A 17,430-nucleotide genomic window follows, 5' to 3' on the forward strand; every position below is an offset into this window, starting at 1 on the left:
CTCATTATAGATCTTGTTCAGGTATCCAGTCTGTACCCTAGCCTAGCTTCATACTTGGCACACAAACAAGTTAAGTATCGATTTGTTTTGCTACCTTGCTCTAGGAAAGAAAGCAGGCGTTTCATGCAAAAATATTGTACTGTTAATCAGCCCTGCATATTTTCTCAGCTTGGGAAACACAAGAAAACTTGTGATTCAGCTGTTAGTCTCTGAGCATCACTGCTGGAGCAGTTTGGGGTTAAATGTCTTGTGGAAAGAACACATGGATGATAGTTGCTGGGGGCATTATTCAGTCTGTGTCAACATGCAGACATTTGCAAACACACACACACACACACACACACACTATGTTTACATACACGTTTCTGGAAAAGCAGGGTGCTCGGCAGCTCTCTCTGAAAGAAAGACAAGTGATGCAATGTTTTGCTCGTCACAGTCCTAGTTGACTGCTGTCTCTCTCTGTGTGTGTGTGTGTGCTATTGCAGGCAGGGTGGGGTAGGTGGGTGGGCTTGCAAGTGACAGGCCGAGATGGTAAGGGAGATAAATAGTCACACTGAGGGAAGCGATAATGGACTTTTCTTGTCTGCACTGTGTTGGCGTCTGCAGATGGTGAAGCAAGAGCAATGACAGACATGCTGATGTGTTTAACTTCTCTGGCTTGGAAAGTGAGAAAGGAGGAGAGACAGTGGCAGCAGACAGCGAGGATGGGGGGTGAGTAGAGAGGAAAAGATGCTGATGCTCTTTAACTCCTTTCCACATTGCCATTGGCAACAAGACCTCCGTCGACGCTCTGACAGATGCATGGTAATGAATCCGGCTTTAGGTGAAACCCGTCGCCGCCTTTTCCTCACACGCTCACAGTCTGTCCCTCTCTTCTTTTTCTCGCTTTCTTTTTCCCTTCTCTTTCTGTCACACACATGCACACACCTATCTTTCCACCCTTATCGCCACCAGACTTGAATTAAAGGGTTCACACTATTCACAGACGCAGACATTTTCTCACGTACCTCTGCTGGTATCTACCCATGCAAATGGTTTCATTTTTGCCCCCAGGTTTTGAGATGTCACTAATACAATGGTGCTGAAAGGAAAGCGTAACTTTATTTGTGGTGTTCACAACACATGACAGATGAACTATTTTCCATGAATAAAAAAGAAAGAAAGAAAGAAACCTAACAATGCATGACTTACTTAGCAAGCACGTTAGCTTAGCCTCATTGCTAAGAGCAAAATAAGTTCCTCTGGAAAAGAATGATTTAATCCATGCAGCAGCTATCCTTTTGGATTTCAAGGATTAATCCGGTCTTTAAGTGATGACGTGACGAATTCTGCTTCTGGGCCCAAAGTAGTGTGCATTTAATAAGGCTGTTGTGTTTTTAACACGTTTTAATGCTTTGTATCTTGTTCTATTTAATCTCAACAAGCCTCTAAAAACAGTCAGTGATCAATGTCGGCTTCTCTCAGTTTTTATTACTGCTAATCATTTTAAAGCTCAGTTTTTAAACCCTTCCGATGTAACTACAGCCAGCCCGTGCAGCAGTATATTAATGACTAACCTCGTATTGTGGATGGATTATCTTGGTGGTTCTCCTGACTGAAGTTTGGTCCGTTTACAGCATCCTGCCATGCAATTGCATTTGCCCCTAACCATTGGGAACCCTCACATTAACTTTTATCGAGTGGAAAAAAGTCCTCTGTTCATTAGCGTTCGTCCTCCAGCTTTACTGTTTATGTTATGCTAACATAGCTTAGCACATTATTATTTACAAGCTAGCCAAATTTCAGTAACCCTACACATGTCACTGCTGTTTACTTTATCTTCATTTATGTTGGAAGTGATAGCTGTATGTTTTAATTTGTTTCATAAATCTCTCAGTCAGAACATCCTATATTATATTTAGATGGAAGCTAGTGAGCTAACTCCCTGCTAACTTCTAACTCCGTTAAATATCATAAATTTCGTTTTCATGGATGCCTGGACGTTAAACTTAATTGTTACACCTGGTAGAGCAGCTACATTTCAAAGGAAGTAATGAGTGCGTGTGTTTGAGCAAAATAAAGGCTGACTACAACTTTATTTTTATATTCATGCTTATTTACTGTGAGTAGGCCTACTGGGACCAGGCCTTCACATGACCATAAAGACTATGTGTATGACAGAAATCATTACTTCAAGTTGGTTCTACATGTTATTGAATCATGGAGATCAATATGATTATTTTTCACATAACTGTGCAGAGTGCAATACTACAAAATTACATCTTCTTTAAAAAAGACATAACATTTTTGTGTACTGGGGAGCATTAGCGCTTCACACTTTGTAACTGTAAACTGCAGTAAAGCTAGAAATCTTTAAAAACAAAGCACATGATTAGATATTGCTAGGCAAGAATGCATGAAAATGGGTTCTGTGTGTTACAGAAAGTCCTGCAGATTTGAACCAAGATCCTGTTAGCAACAGACTCAAGAGAGTGAAAGCAGAGCAAGTGAGAAAGGGAGAGTCTCGGTTGTCTGATCTATTGGTCACTTCATCTTCTAACCGGTTTTCCTACGCTGTGCAGTTCGTTTGTCACTGCCGGCACAGGCTCATGTCTCACTTTCATGAAGAATTGTGTTTGCGAGTGTGCGCGCAGCAGTGCGTGCTGCTACAGCCGAGACAGAGACAGATGGGCTGACTCCCACTGGTTACATGTGTTTGCTCTCCGTCAGAACGCTCTGCCAAGAGGTCTGGACCCGAATGCCTCTGAGGGAAATATGCTCTCAAAGTGTCTGCCGGGTTTCTAGTTCAAAACCCTTACCTGAAACCGGCATGCAGGGGTTACAGCGGCTGTATGTCAGCGAGGTTAGGGAATAGTAGAGTTTGTGTCACTTAACGATGGCACGCAAACTCACAGCACTTGGTGAAGCGCTTAAATAGCACACCTGTCCGCCCTTTGCTAATCCTGGCTTCCTGGTGTTTGCCCATCATCCCTCTCACCTGTCCATCAAAAACTATACAGTGACCTAAATGTGCTGACAGCCCATTCAGGAGGCAATGACATCAGTATCAAGAGAAGACGGGGGAAAATAAATAAATAAATAAAACAGCCTTTTTGAAATCCCTGAGCTGCAGCAGTGCAAGTAGAACTTTTTGTCCCAGTTTGGCCGTTGACATTTTCCTGTTTTTTTATTTTTTCCTCCCCCTTCTGGCATCAGCAGAGGATTTATGATGAACAAAGGGAGTGAACACTGGATAAAAGCGCTAAACTGGCCTGCAGAGCCACTGTCTGGAGGGGGAAATAGCTTTGTGTGATGGGAGTTTTGTTCTAAGCCCTGCGGCCGGAGCTCAGTTTAACATCTGCTTCTGTCACACTCGGGGACGAGGTGCAGAACACTGTGGCACATTAAAGTACAGCCCAGTGCGCGCACACACACAAACACACATATAGTCTTTATGGTCATGTGAAGGCCTAGTCCCAGTACTCACAGTAAATAAGCATGAATATAAAAATAAAGTTGTAGTCAGCCTTTATTTTGCTCAAACACACGCACTCAATACTTCCTATGAAATGTTTGTCTAACCCTGGTAGCTGAGAGTAATCTACTTTAACTAGTGATGCAGAGTGTAAATAAAAGTGTGGTTAAACACCTCACCTACTATCAGTTTGACTAAGAGCAAGAACAGCTTTAAAAGACTACAAACTGGAACTCTTGCACAGGTTTGATTACCTCAAAAATGCAGTGAAAACAGTATGACGAGAGGTTCAAAGGGTGTTAGAAAAGACAAAAACCTGAAAGGCTATCTTCTTCTTCTTTACCACACGCGATGCGAGCATGCTTCAAAGCTGCGTATCTTTTCTCAGACAGAACGCCATTACTCCGACCTCGCATCTGGACACTTTGTTTTACCAAGGTGACAAGTGTGAAGTGTTATAAATTCAGTTATCTTGCATGTCTTTGCGTCAGCTCAGACAAATGCTGAATGTTTTGTGGAGCTGGACTCGAGCTTTTGTGTTCAGAAAAAAATAATAATGAGGGTGTTTAAGCGGAAAGACCTACACTCAGTTCAGTTCCTGTAATACAGAGCGTGAATCACTTCACAATCTATGACGTATGAGGACAGGAGCATGCCGGCCTCCACATTATCTCCACATGAACTCTATGAACTTTGCTTCAAGGATTTTAACAGATTACCCATGCCCATGCTCACCTGACCAAGCATATCTCTCTGTCAGGCAGTGTGACGCACATTTGCACTACAATCCTTTGACAATGGATCACGAAATAGGATAAAACTGGAAGAGCGATGTCCAACTTTTGAGGAGCGTTGATTACTTCTAATTTCTTAACAAAAGGCCCCGTTATGCCCACCTTGCATACAACAAAATTGTCACGTCTAATGTCGCGAGCCGCCATTTCTACCAGTCATGCACCTCCTGCAAACACACAAGCATTTGACTGTGTTGGTTTTTGTTGACATTTTAATGACACATCAGTGCAGAAGCTCAGAGAGTGACATATTATATAGAGAAAGATGTTGCAACAGTTTGAAAACATTCAACTTATAAATATAACTAAAAAATAATTAGCATTTAACATTAATGGTGCCTTTGCATAAATAAAGCTAAAAAAACCCAACAAATCTGGACTTCTTATCGTCCCGTATCGGCACTGATCCAGAGGTTTTGTCTAGTCTTAATAACCACAAGTCCAGAACACAGTCCCTCAGGTCTCAGCACTAACCCGTGTACTACCAATAACTGAAAGCAAAAAAAAAAAAAAAAAGAATGTATTGAGTGCTTTTTAAAAATTTAAACAGTAAAACCCCCAAAATCTGAGGGTAACATGAATATTTCTTCTCACCTAATACTTTTGTATTTGTTGAACACAGTCTGCCTGCAGAAAAGTCTTGACAAAATGGCGCGTTTGTGTACTTGTTAGTGTTGGGAAAAGTACGCATCGTTATTTTGAGGTATGCTAATTAGCCCTAGATGGTAAATCAGTATAGTTAATCCCTATAGGCAGAGACCTGGACTTTTACTGTACCCCTGTGTCTGAGAGTGTGTGTCGCTGACCAGAAACAAATCATAGCAGTGTTTTTTTTTGTTGAGGAATGCAAAGGGGAACTCTACCTGTTCTGATAAAAAAATTATGTTTTCACTGCAAACAGGAATGGTACAGATGGCAGCGTAGATGATGTCTCAGTAAACAGAAAACAGAGACGGATCGGTCGCCAGAGTGGAAACAAGCAGGTGGGCAGCGGATTTAATCACTTCCAGGACCATCTTTGTGTGTGTGTGTGTGTGTGTGTGTGTGCATCTTTCCGCATCTGTCAATTAAGCTCGAAAACCTGCAAGGTGAGCAAATGAGGAGAACCTGGGTAAAGGTGGTTTCCGTGGCAACTGCTGCACTTTAAAACACTTTCCCCACCCCCCGCCATACCCGTTTCACCTTTTTTTTTTTTTGCCTGCGGTGATGGTTTCCACACTGCGCAGCCAAAAAAGGTTTCCTGCTAAGTGGTAACAAAGAACTGCAGGGAAGAAACCTGATGCACGGCGCAGGAGCCGTGGAGATGACAGCAGTGACAAGCTATTCCTGTCAGCAAAGCCCCCTTCATGGATCTACGAGCCGGGCGGGAGAAAGAGAGAGGTGGAGGGGGAGAGGCAAAAAAAAATGTTGCGCGTGACAGGCAGATCCATCAGCAGCCTCAATAACGGGCTCGTCAGCGATCGTGTTCAAGTCACAAACCGCCCCTCTCCCCCTCCTCTTCCCTGTTAAGCCGCATCCATTTATTGCAACAAATGATTATATGGTTACTTTAACTGCCGGGCTCTGAAGGCAAAAAAATAAATAAAAAATCAATGCAAACATGTTTGAGGTTCACCGCCAGTATAAATGCCCTCTTTGGCTCAGTGGGCACATTTTGAGAATATTTCTCGTGCTCTGCTCAGATGAAATGTAACATGTTATTTCCTCGACTCCTTGACCTGCGTGTCATTCGTCAGCTGGTTGCGTATGCAGGATGCATTCAGGCGTGCACGTGTGCGCGCAGATGGCGCTGCAGGCAATTAGAAAAAGGAGAGTGGAAAGGGAGCCATTAGTGAGCAATTACCTCTGATTGCTTCAACATTGTTTTGGTGGGCTGCAGCACACTGTGAAATAGCCAAATGTTGCATTGTGGGCCTTCTCTCCTGCTCTGGCTCTTCCACTGCCGCCGCTGCTGCTCTCAACCACACAGCTGCAGCCGGAGCAGCCGGCCAGACACCGAAAATGTCTGCTGTTGTCATTGTGCTTTTCCTCGGATCACTTTGTTGATCTCTGCCTTGGCTCTCTGCTCTGTCTCTGCTGTTGCTCTTGCTCAATATTTGCCTGATCCAATATTGCTGCCTCTCTTTTTCGCTTCCCAATGTGTCTACTTTTTCACTTAACTCCACTTCAGCGAGTCTATTTTCCCACCACTGCCTATTTCACTTCCTCGTTACGTCCCTGACACACAGCCTTTCTCATGAATCCTCCTTAATTTCTTTTCTTTTAAACCTTTTCCATTATTGCTTCTTTTTTAGTAACTCGTTTGTTTTGAATAAAGGCATTGTTAGAACTGAATACCTTGCCTTTTGGTCCTGTTTTGGTTGGCCCACGCATTTCTTAACTGCAGTTTGAAACACTGACATTAGCATTTTGGTTACTGCGAAGTTTATGGGTGTGACACATGTACATGCTAATAAGTGCTAAGTAACAGACTCCTAAGATAGTAGTATTTCGCTCACTAAAAAAGAAGTAAAACATTACTGGATGGTCTGAGCTACACATATAGCTTCATATTGTGTCCTGTGATTGCATAAAAATTCCAAAAGGCACAAACAACAGGGCCAGCTACATGTCTTGAATTAGCTGAGGGTTAGCGCTAGCAAACAGCTGTTGGTTACAGCTGCGCGTGTCGACCGTCTCCAAATGGAAGCTTTATAAATATTTTTACACACCATGCAGTTGTTTAAAAAAAATGATGGGCATTTTAACATAGCAACCTGTGGAATGTTACACACTTTTTCAAGTGGCTAATCCAGAAACTGCATTTGTGCGTTAGCTTCATGTTCAAATTAAGGGTTGCTACTTCAATCTATACACAATGTTTTATGATCAGTATATCTGAATGTTATGCAGCACTGCCTGAGACAAATTAAATTTTTGGATGGATAATTTAGAAAACATTGTGTTTTCTGTTTATTTTTATTTTTTTGCTAAACTGTGCTGATGTTTTCAGGGACACGTGCCTGCACTCTCTGTATTTGAAAACTCAGAAAGATGACATTGAGAAACAGGTAAGCACATCTCAGAAGAACAATTTTTTTTCAGCAGAGTGATGCTAGTGTGTGTCGGGTGTATTGCTGCCTACATGAGACAGAAGCAATATTTTGACATTTTGGAAAGCACTGGCTAAGAATTTGCTAAAGTCTTTACTATCTTTATAACTGATGCACAGGTAAATGCTCTCACAGAAAGGTTTTGTTGTCATCAGCTACATTTGCACGCTGTCACAGAGCAGAAGGCTGTCAACACAGATCAGACCTTGTTAGAGCGCATTTGCAGACTGTCAAATGACAACAGATTGTACACAATCTATCACGGCCTACTGTCTAACATCTATAAACTGTTTTGGATTGATATTTGATCCTTTGCATGTAGAAATATTTTGCTGACCAAAAACAGAAACCTAGAATTGCAACTCACAGTTTAAGCCACATGGACAAAAGCATGATTGCTGCTGTGTTGCATCACCTCTTCTTTTAATAACATTATGCAGGTACTTGGAAAAGAGAAAACCAATTGGTGTAATTGGAAGGGAAGGGTTTTTTTCATTCTTCCCCAACGGTGGATTTCAGCTGTTACGATATTGTCTGTCTTAGAATGAACCAAATGCAGGAGACTGATTTATATGTTGCTTCAAAACTTGTAATTATCATTTAACATTAATGGTGCCTTTGCAGATGTGCAAGTGAAACCTCAGTCACACAGGCCTAGAGACTTCCGCTTGTTAGAGAAAAATGTGTTTCCCCGACCATTTGGCAGGTGGTTGCTACTTGTTGCTAGGTGAAATTGGTCACAAAGGGGGTACTGCACTAAAAACCTCCTTGTGATTGCTTTGTTTCCTAGCTGATTGCTGCAGTTGCCCGTTGATTGGTTGGACAATGGTTATCTGCAGACACTTGATACCTAACCACTGAGCAGCAGAGATGGGCAGTACTGTAATCTGATTACTTTTTTCAGGTAATGAGTAAAGTAAGGGATTACTATTGCAAAAACGGTAATTAGATTACCGTTACTTTCCCTTAGGAACGCTGCGTTACTGCGTTACTAAAACCGTGATTTTTTTGCGAGAATGTCTCATGACAGTGACGTAAGCGAGTCCGACGTGTGTGACAACAGCTGTGTGCAGATCAACAATGGATCATATATCGATTGTGGGCGAGAGTATGAGCGTGCAGCGTTTAAAGCGTGGAAGTACTGACCTTACTTTAAGTTTGATTCCATAAAAAGTCACAAAAACATTAGTGTCCGTTGTGCGTGGGAAGAAAACTTCTTTTTACAGCGAAAAAAAACCCTAAACAAGCACTGAGTGCGCAACGACGTAATGGGAAATTCACAGAGAAACTTGCGGATTCTTCAACTGACCGTGGCACACCTGCACCAGGGTAAACCTCCGTCTACCGCAGTCCTGCTTTACAGGTGAAAATAGAGCAAAAGGACCGCTAGTCTTTGACTTTATTTATTTTCTGCTGTGTTTTACTAGCATCTATTTGAAAGACTGAGTGTAAACACACAAAAATAAATGTTGGAATGTGCAGAAAACAAGTTTAAATGTTAAAAAAAATTCTTCCAGTCGGAGAATGTTGCATATAATTAAATTTAAATTTTAAAGTTAAAAGATTAAAACTGATAAAACAAGTTTAAAAAAGAGACTTTTCCATTTGATTACATTTTATATGATGGATTATGCAGAAAAAGTAGAATTGGGTTGAAAGGTCTATCGCTTTATTCAGGTTGTAAATTGTGTTTTTAAAAAGTAACTAAGTAACTAAGTAATTAATTACTTTTGAAAATAAGTAATCAGTAAAGTAACGGGATTACTTTTTTGGGGAAGTAATCGGTAATTAGTTACTGATTACTTTTTTCAAGTAACTTGACCAACACTGCTGAGCAGTAGTTAAGCATGAAAAGGTGTGACTCAAATATATATGCAGGTGGCTGTGGCTATGAAGGTAGAGCAGCTTATCTATTAATCAGAATCTTGGTGTTATCATCAAGAGATAAAGGCCACTCATGATCTCACAATAATGTTATACATCATACAACCAAGACAAATGCACAACTTCTGGAAAACTGCCGCAATTTTTGTAATTTTCAGTTTGTGAAAAAAGAAACATCAAAGTTTAAGTGATATTATGAATATTGTCTTAGATTACAGAATTTAAACTGGAATTGGAGTGGCCAAACGAAATTATTGGATTAACAGTACCTAACCGTAACCTTAGTTTCAAGACTTCAAATGTATTTTGAACGTACACTCAAAAGCTGTTTCATGGACCAGTGTGGGGTTTTGTTACTTCCTCATAGTTCAGGTTGATACAGTATTTTAACAAGTGGGGCATTAAAAATGTTAAAGGCATTGAAAACGGTCTTTCTTAGGCTGCAATTATTTTTTTTAAATAAATCCACCAGAGAGACTGGAGGGACATTAGAAGTAACAGAACAAACAGTTTGGTACAGTTTGGAAAAAAAATGCAATCACCAGCTGGACATCCACAGAAGAAAAAAGGGGTGGAATAATCACAGGATCCTTTACAAACAAAACCAAAGTCTATAATCAGCCTCAAAAACAGAAAGGCCAGATTTGTAGTTGAATGACTTTAAATGTAATCTTTACAATAGTTAATTTTATTATTTGCAGAATGAGAAGCCACCCCTCTCAGAACATCTAGATATACCTCAGATGTATATGAATGAAAGATGTGCAAGGGCCATTAGAATCTTAATTACAAAAGCTGGTCAGGGTGTAAAAGATTGCTTTCATCACGACAGAGCTTGGATCAATAGTACTCTTGTGAAGTGAGGGGTTAGCCAGCAGACCTCAGTATGATAAACTGTAGAAATATATGAAATCACAGAAACTCTTATTGGAAAAAAAGATTAATATTGAAGGGGTGTAATTTAACTGGTTTTGTTATATTCAAAGGTGTTATTTTTAAAAGTTATTGATAGCCTGAGAACATTTCATTCTGGGTACATCCTCGAAATTTGCACTTAACGTTTAAATTTGAGTGTTATTTCAGCAGCAGTGTTATTTCAGGAAGTTTTAACGGTAGATCCCAGTGCATGTGTGTCAGGGACAAATCTTTTGACAGAGCAAGAGCTGAAGATGATGACAGGGAGGGGGGTCTCAGCACTTAGGGTAAATTTAGGATGCTTAACAAGAAGCTGCCTTCCTGCTTTCTCTTATTCTCTGCTTCTATTTCTGTCTTTTTTTCTCCCTCTTCTTTCTTCTTCTCTTTCACGCACTTCATATCTCCATCACACCAGGTCCCCTTCTGTCTCCTTCAGAGTCGGTTGCTTCTCAGCGGGGTGGGAGTAAAGTGTTGATTGGTACCATGCTGGCAAATGGCGGGAGATTGGAGGTAGCCCGCTGATGCGAGCTCATGTTGAGCCCACACCCCCTTTCGGCCTGGTCTGGCAGGAAAAAAAAAGAGATGAAGCGATGGCAGGGGGCTGGCGGACCAAAATAAAAACAAAATGAAATAGCACTGAGTGAGAGAGGCACTTTCAGGGCTTCTTTACTGATGCTACAGCTACAAATAGGCATGACTTTACATGTCAGTGCTTTCCCAAGACTATAGGCTGTTATTTTGTTGCCAGTTGTTATTTTGTTACTTTTGACTAATGCACTGGATTGCATTTAGAGGTTTTTTTTTTTTTTACCTTAGTCTTGTATTTGGGGATGCTTCAGCAGTGATGAATTATGACCAGTGTTGGGTAAGTTACTTTAAATTAGTAACTTAGTTACATTACTAGTTACTTCTATCAAAAGTAACTCAGTTACTTCAAGTTACTTGTTACTTTCAGAGTAACTAGTTATTAGGGAAAGTAACTTTGGTTTTACTCAGAATTCTCTTGTTAATGTGTTGCTTCCGTAACTGGATACCCAGCAAGATTGCCAGTCTTCTAGCTTGCTTACTTGCCACAAGTGCACTGTGCCACCTACCAATAGAAAGGAAAAAATAATGTATTTCCACGAGAGAAATCCCACACCTGAATCTATCCTAGCCTGCTTTTTACATCCAACACAAAAACTGCAGTCGTGGTGCTTTCGATTGTACTCAGAACTCGGAAATTCTGCCTTCTGAATAGGAAGATGTAGGTAACACCAGACTGAAGATGAGCTGCATACAGAGCTGGACTGGGACAAAAAAATCGTCCTGGGCATTTTGACTAGAGACCGGCCCACCATTATAGGAAAAATCATAAAGCCTTTGAATGAAAATAAACACTGTTGTGACAGTGATGTACACTGTTTTGATGGTATATATGTATCAATCTATCAATTGTTTGTTGCAAGACTCAGATAATTATTTTTTTAAAAGTGAGACATTTTAAATTAGAATAAGAAAGTATTTCCTTGTGCCCCCCTTTCCCTTTTAATGCCCTACGTGGACCCCTGGCAACACTTTGCTAGACCCGCTCCTGCACAGTTACCAGCTGTCAGCTACTTAGAAAAGGATCCTGGTGTTATTTGTCTCTCAGAAACAGTTCATAACTTCCCTTCAACTCATTCATGTTAACTAAAAGTTAAACCTGTTTCTCCATCACAGCTCTGATGATTCAGTAAGGACATCTCCTGGTTTTATCTTCATGTTTCCCTCTCACCAGATAACCAAACCGATATCATGACCAGCAGGTTTACAGCTGTGGCTCCGGCAAACATCAGCTGATACTAGAGATTAATATTAAATAAATTCTAACAACAGCTGATCAAGCTTAAACATGCTGCTGTTGTTTACCGTGACATCCGCTGGTTTCCTCTTTCTGGCGCAAAGTGGACGATAAAAAAACAAGAGAGAAAAGCCGATCAGCTGATCATTGATCAGTTTCATGATTGAAGTAGAAACAGGAGAGGGAGGGTGAGAGGATGAGAGAAGAAGAGGCAGCTGTGCAGCGTAAACACAGAATAACTCCAGCTTTGTGTCTTTTTCATTCTAGCTGAAGTCCGGGACAAACTGTGTTCCTTTTCACCTCAATACGAAACGCATGATATTTTCTCTGAATACGAGACGATTCCGTTTTTTACAGGATGGTTGGCAACTCTAATAATTAACCTTATGAACAAAATAAAGTTCAACATCATAGCACCCACCCAGCTGTATGGAAACTCCGTCATGCTAGCTAGCACGCAGTACGAAAAAGTCAGCATAACGAAAATAAACTCCACCTAAACTTGGTTCATATCTGACCCAGATGGACTGCAGGTTATAACTTCTTACCTGAAGTTCAGTTCACCTGACACTCTCGGACCAGCGGCTGCTTCGGGTCTCTCCTCTTGCCTCCCTTTTCCTTCATCCACCTGCTGGCTTCCACCACTTGCTAATGTTATAAGATAAGATAAGATAAGATAAGATAAGATAAGATAACCTTTATTAGTCCCACACGTGGGAAATTTGTTTTGTCACAGCAGGAAGTGGACAGTGCAAAAGTTATGAGGCAAAAATTAGAATACAATAAGAATAAATACAGTACACAACTGTACAGAATAGAATAAAATAAAATACTATATACAGTAGAATAAAATAAAATAAATATACAATAAGATAAAAATAGAATACAAATACAAATACTATATACAACTGAGTAAAAATACAACGATGACAGAAAGGATTATTGCACTTAGTATTATTGTATGGATGTGTGTGCTTGATCAGTTAAAGTCTTTATTATGGAGTCTGACAGCAGTGGGGAGGAAAGACCTGCGAAATCTCTCCGTCCCACACCGTGGGATATTGAATCTGTGGAAGCTCCGCGATAGCCACCACACGAAGTAACGAATAACAAGCCTATCGAAAATCCCAGTAACGAGTAACGCGTTCCCGGTTTTGGCATAATAACTAGTTACCGTGCTCGTTACCACAATAATAACGTAGTTACTGTAACGCGTTATTTAATAACGTGCTAGTCCCAACCAGTGTTGGTCAAGTTACTTGAAAAAAGTAATCAGTAACTAATTACTGATTACTTCCCCAAAAAAGTAATCCCGTTACTTTACTGATTACTTATTTTCAAAAGTAATTAATTACTTAGTTACTTAGTTACTTTTTAAAAACACGATTTACAACCTGAATAGGTGGTAAAGCGATAGATCTTTCAGCCCAATTCTACTTTTTCTACATAATCCATCATACAAAATGTAATCAAATGGAAAAGTCTCTTTTTAAAACTTGTTTTATTAGTTTTAATCTTTTAACTTTATGCATCAAGCAAAAATGTAATTATATGCAACATTCACTGACTGGAAGAAATTTGTTTAATATTTAAAACTATTTTCTGCACATTCCAGCACATAAATTTTTTTTTTTTTTGTGTTTACACTCAGTCTTTCAAATAGATGCAAATAAAACACAGCAGAAAATAAATAAAGTCAAAGACTAGCGGTCCTGTTGCTCTATTTTCACCTGTAAAGCAGGAGCAGGGTAGGCGGAGGTTTACCCTGGTGCAGGTGTGCCGCAGCGGTCAGTGGAAGGATATGGCAGTTTCTCTGTGAATTTCCCATTACGTGGTAGCGCACTCGGTGCTTGCTTGGAAGTTTAGGGGTTTTTTTTCGCTGTAAAAAGAAGTTTTCTTCCCATGCACAACGGACACTAATGTTTTTGTCACTTTTTATGGAATCAAACTTAAAGTAAGGTCAATACTTAAACGCTGCACGCTCATACTCTCTCCAGTACTTGATATATGATCCACTGTTGATCTGCACACAGCTGTTGTCACAAACGTCGCACTTGCTTACGTCACTGTCATGAGACATTCTCGCAAAAAAATCACGGTTTTAGTAACGCAGTAACGCAGCGTTCCTACGGGAAAGTAACGGTAATCTAATTACTGTTTTTGCAATAGTAATACCTTACTTTACTCGTTACTCGAAAAAAGTAATCGGATTACAGTTACTGCCCATCTCTGGTCCCAACACTGATTATGACTGACTAGTTTGAGTCCCACAGTGCTTCAAATACATGCAAAAACACATACACCAGAAAGCATCCAATGGGTGAACATCTTGTGGAGACATCTTTTTATCGGAGTTCGAGAGTTCAGACATGGTTAGAGAGTTGGTTTGGCCAGTAAGTAATCTTATCATTTGCAAACGTTTGCACATTTAAAACAGCTGAGTTAAAGAAGAATTAGCTGAGATTAGTAGCCAATGGTGTTTGAAAGAGGCATAAACAGCAACTGGTTATACCTAGTTTCTGAAGTCCTATTTTGAAGGCCAAAAATCAGGGGTTTCTGCTGTCGCCATCTTGGTTGGAAAATCCAAGATGTGACGAGGAATGGTGAGTCCTCTACAGAGTTGTGGTTGAGAAGTTGTTAGCCAATATTCAAACCACTCATAACCCTCAATTTTGAAACCGTGTGCTATTTTTGACCGTTTTCATAGTAATAATGATAATAATCAATCATTTCATTTCATAATCTGTTTCACGAGGCTTCACTGTAGAGTCACTGATTACCTGAGGTTCACGTTACATCCAATGATTAACTAGCTCATCTGAATTTTTAACATCACATTTATGAATACAAGTTAAATTAATTTATATAGCCCAGAGTCCCAAGTCAAATTTGTTTCAAATTTTATAACTGGCCATTGGTTCTAGATAATTTAAATGGCCTGTATTTATATAGCGCTTTACTAGTCCCTGAGGACCCCAAAGCGCTTTACATATCCAGTCATCCACCCATTCACGCACACATCCACACACTGGTGATGGCAGCTACATTGTAGCCACAGCCACCCTGGGGCACACTGACAGAGGCGAGGCTGCCGGACACTGGCGCCACCGGGCCCTCTGACCACCAGCAGTAGGCAACGGGTGAAGTGTCTTGCCCAAGGACACAACGACCGAGACTGTCCAAGCCGGGGCTCGAACCGGCAACCTTCCGATTACAAGGCGAACTCCCAACTCTTGAGCCACGATCGCCCAATTTACTGCAATAACAGGTAAGGAGGGAGGAAAGATGAAAGAACTAGAGCACAAGGGGGGATGAAAGAGAAGGTCAAACACAGACTGAAGGTGGGCAGATGACAGAAAGAGTTACATCATGGAAATCAGGAACTGAGATCTAGCAGCATTTACTGTATTTACTGCATAAAAGCAGTCTGTTTGTACATGTACATCGACTTGAGTGCCTCATTAAAACACCACAATGTAGAAACTAATGTGTTTCAGTTGGAAGTACACTGTCTAAAAGTCAGTCTACACAGTTGGAAAAATAGGACTGATGTTCTTCGCGAAACACACCAGAACTTTTAAAAATGTTACAAATTAATTCATCAAAATTTAACACACTCACATTTACTCCTCCCCACTTCCTTTAAGTAGATAAAGGAATTTATATTATGAATGTGGGACAGAAAAGGAAAAGAAAATTAGTGGATACCAATTCACCAAAGTGCGGGAAATATGCGTGATGCTCAAAAAATCCACGGGGAAGTAATCCCAGAAACCTCATTGCTCGTACAGCAATACTGATCAGAGGGACATATTGATTTTGTTCTTGATATGATTTATAAGAACTTTATTTAACATTTACTTCTGTTTTCGAGCTTTTTTTGAACAAACCCCATGCATCTGTTTCGGTATATCGTGCCAGAAATCACCTTCTCACGGGATTTTGCTTTGAATGAAGTTTCTAATCATAGTCTACATCCGGGGTGTTTTGCTCCAGGTGGATTGCAGAAGAAGTGCAAATCCTACCTCTCAGCAAGTTCTCTGTTTGATTCTTGACTTCTCATTTCGCCCGAGATGCCACATTAGCAGCAAAACCGGAGAGCTATGCGCTTTGAACCAACTAGGTGTGAAAAACCTTTAACCGACGAGTCTGTTTGTAAATGTGCCAGGTGGTGGTGGGAACGAGCGCACGCCACCTCTGCCCCACGCCAGAGGCAGAAACATGAGGCTTCGCTAAATGTCAACCATGACTTTTTTCCTTCAATTTTTTAAAAAACAAAACACCAACTGACTAGGCAGCGTATGTTATGGGGGACGTTTTTCTTGTGAGGAAAAAAAAATTCAGACTATAGGATGGAGGAGACAGCGCTAAGGAGGACAAGTAAGCTTGTTGAACTCATTGCCAGCTTCCCTCCCTTTTTCACTTTCTCCCCCGTGCTCGTTGAAGAAAGATTAGCTGGTGCGCTGTAAAGGTCACAATAGTGAAGTCCGTTTTGGCAATGTCAGCCATGGGATTGGATTGGCCGGCCTTCAAAGGGAGGGATTACCATAGAGCCACGAGCTGAAAGTAACCCAGCGCTGACGGGCCAGATCGCAGCCAAATGACAAATTACAGCTGGTCTGGTTAGGTCTGTGGGCCAAGAGAAATAGTGCGTGCGTGCGTGTCTTGGTGCTGCAGCAGACAGATGAAAGCTCCTAGAAGCTGGCTGAGCTCTCGCTCCATTATACAGACGAGTGCCTCTATTCTCTCCCTGTCTCCACACGCACACACTCCCAGAGTTGAAGTCCGCATGACTCCGCTGCCCTCTGTCTCCTCACGCCTCCAGGACAAAGACATCAACGCACACACACACTTCTAATCTCTCACACGCAAGCAGGCGTGCCCTTCAAAGCCAAAGGAACTGGAGCAGACGAGACAAAGATGGACACGGTGGCTGTAAAGACACGAGCGGGCGTGCGAGTGTCTCCTGTGGCTGCAAGGTAACCCAACCTGTCCCTGTTTATTCCTATTCATCGCACTCCTGTCAGCAACACAGCTTGACCTTGGCTTTGTATTATGTACCTCGCAGAGAAAGTCATTAGGAGCTTTGAAGATGAATGTACAGCATCATCGGCGAGGGACTTGTGTGGCTCCGCGAGGACACAAAGGTGAGCTGAGGTAGCTTCTGCTAATTGTCACAGCTAATTTACACTAATTGTATTTATTTGCCGGCTGCCTGACCGTGGCTCATTGACTGCCGGCTTTACGGTTCAGCAGCGTTGCGATCGGGTTCAGTTGTTGGTCAGAGCTGGCTTCCACTTCCAGGTCTTTGGGGTCTCCCTTGTCAGTGTCTATCTAAGGGACACCAGAGTGAGTAGCACTGTTAAAAAGTACTAAAAAGGGATCATACAGTTAGAAGCACTCACTACTGTTGCTTGACAGGACGGTCTATGTAATCGTTAGTTACTGTTACTGTCCTTTGCTCAATCC

General features: G+C 41.2%; 1 long non-coding RNA gene across 2 annotated transcripts in view; it reads left to right on the forward strand.

Annotated features, from left to right (window-relative positions):
- The first annotated feature begins 564 nt into the window (after nt 1-564).
- LOC146683654 (uncharacterized) overlaps nt 565-17,430 on the forward strand; it is a 31,494-nt gene continuing 14,628 nt past the window's right edge. The window contains exons 1-5 of one of the 2 annotated variants that reach the window (XR_014917630.1): nt 565-711; nt 5,150-5,231; nt 7,241-7,298; nt 16,787-16,940; nt 17,030-17,108. This is a non-coding gene — a long non-coding RNA (uncharacterized LOC146683654). The remainder of the gene's footprint in view (nt 712-5,149; nt 5,232-7,240; nt 7,299-16,786; nt 16,941-17,029; nt 17,109-17,430) is intronic. The other variant, XR_014917631.1, reaches the window with a different exon arrangement.

Source organism: Copadichromis virginalis, linkage group LG22, assembly GCF_057382275.1.
Source record: "Copadichromis virginalis isolate Kocher_CV1m ecotype Utaka linkage group LG22, C_Virginalis_male_GT1.1, whole genome shotgun sequence".
Taxonomy (NCBI): Eukaryota; Metazoa; Chordata; class Actinopteri; order Cichliformes; family Cichlidae; genus Copadichromis; species Copadichromis virginalis.